This window comes from Leucopleurus acutus (assembly GCF_964270905.1).
Source record: "Leucopleurus acutus genome assembly, chromosome: 11".
Classification (NCBI taxonomy): Eukaryota; Metazoa; Chordata; class Mammalia; order Artiodactyla; family Delphinidae; genus Leucopleurus; species Leucopleurus acutus.
The window spans coordinates 26,569,655-26,571,765 of NC_139152.1; the positions used below are offsets into that span (position 1 = coordinate 26,569,655).

At 42.7% G+C, this 2,111-nt stretch overlaps 1 pseudogene across 1 annotated transcript; it reads left to right on the top strand.

Moving 5' to 3' along the window:
• Positions 1–362: 362 nt before the first annotated feature.
• Positions 363–836, top strand: LOC309968602 (ferritin light chain-like; annotated as a pseudogene). The gene has a single exon. The product of its transcript is annotated as a ferritin light chain-like (transcript).
• Positions 837–2,111: the final 1,275 nt, after the last annotated feature.

Sequence of the window (2,111 nt, forward strand, 5' to 3'; positions counted from 1 at the left end):
CAGATTTGTGGTTACCAGAGGCAGTGAGTGTGGAGGGGAAAGTGGATGAAGGCAGTCTTCCAGTTATAAGATAAATAAGTACTAGGGGTGTAATGTACAACTTGATAAATATAATTATCACTGCTGAATATTATATATGAAAGTTAAGTCGCAGTGCGCTTGGGGTCCCACGGATCTGTCTCTTGCTTCAACAGTGTCTGGACTGAACAGACCCAGGGACGCCTCCATGCTCCAGCCTCTGCAACCATCCTCCAACCTTTTTTCCAGTTGCAACCTTCAGAATCAGCCACTGGCACCAGCCAACACCATTTTTTGGCCTCAACTCCTTACAAACATGACCTCCCAGATTCGTCAGAATTAATATGCACGTGTGGGCCTCCCACACCTACCTCTCTCTGGGCTTCTATTTCCACCATGACTATGTGGCCCTGGAGGGCATGGGGCACTATATCCACGAACTGGCCAAGGAGAATCGCAAGGGCACCGCAGGACCGTCTCTTGAAAATGCAAAACCATCGTGGCAGCCACACCCTCTTCCAGGATGTGCAGAAGCCACCTCAAGATGAGAGGGGTAAACCCAGGATGTTATGGAATTTGCTGTACTCATGGCAAACAACCTGAACCAGGCCCTTTTGGATTTGCATGCCCTGGGTTCTGCCCGTGCAGACCCCCACCTCTGTGACTTCCTGGAGAGCCACTTCCTAGATGAGGAGGTGAAACTCATCTGGAAACTGGCCGACCACCTGACCAACATCTGCAGGCTGGCTGGTCCCCAGGCTGGGCTGGGTGAGTATCTCTTCGAAAGGCTTAAAAGGCTTAACCGCAAGCATGACTAGGAGCCTCTGAAGCCCAGAAACATTTGAGGAGCCCCTCTGGTGTCAGGGCTTCTACCTGAAGTCCCACTCTGCAGCCTCTAGGCAGCTTTTTAACCACCCTGGAACCCTCTCCCAAGCCTTGGACCAAATGAAAACAGTAAAGCGTTTTGCAGAAAAAGAAAAAAGAAAGAAGAGAAAAAGAAAGCTAAGTGAGTAAATGCTAAGATTTTCTTCATCACAAGGAAAAACATTTTTTCTCTTTAATTTCATATCTCAAGAGATGATGGATGTTCACTAAACTTTTTGTGGTAATCATTTCATGAGGTAAGTCAAATTATTTTGCTGTATACCTTAAACTTATACGTGCTGTATGTCAATTATATCACAATAAAATTGGAAGAAAAGTAATAAAGTCCTTTACTATTGTGTTATTGTCAAGTTATCCCTTTATGTTTGTTAATATTTGCTTTATGTATTTAGATGCTCCTATGTTGGGTGCAAAAATATTTACAATTATTATAAATATAATAAGTTATATTTATTGTTGGATTGATTGCTTTATTCTGTAATATCCTTCTTTGTCTCTTGTTAGTCTTTTTTTAAAAAATAAATTTATTTATTATTTATTATAAACATTATTTTTGGCTGCATTGGATCTTTGTTGCTGTGTGTGGGCTTTCGCTAGTTGCCGCAAGTGGGGGCTACTCTTTGTTGCGGTGCGCGGGCTTCTCTTTGCAGCGGCTTCTCTTGTTGTGGAACACGGGCTCTAGGCGCACGGGCTTCAGTAGTTGTGGTGCGCAGGCTCAGTAGTTGTGGCTCGTGGGCTCTACAGCGCAGGTTCAGTAGTTGTGGCGCGTGGGCATAGTTGCTCCGTGGCATCCTAAATCGGGATTGAACCCTTGTCCCCTGCATTGGTAGGTGGATTCTTAACCACTGCGCCACCAGGGAAGTCCTACAGTCTTTTTTAAAAGTCTATTTTGTCTGATATAAGTATTTTTAACCCAGGTCTTCTTTTCATTTCCATTTGCATGTAATATCTTTTCCATTCCCTCAATTTCAGTCTGTGTGTATATTTAGATCTGAAGTGAGTCTCTTGATGGTAGCATATATATAGGTCTTGGTTTTGTATCATTCAGCCACTCTTTGTCTTTTGGTTGGAGCATTTAGTCCATTAACATTTAAAGTAATTATTGATAGGTATGTACTTATTGCCATTTTGCTTCTTGTTTTCTGGTTGTTTTTATAGTTCTTTTTTTCCCTTTCTTCTTTTGCACTCTTCCTTTGTGATTTGATGAT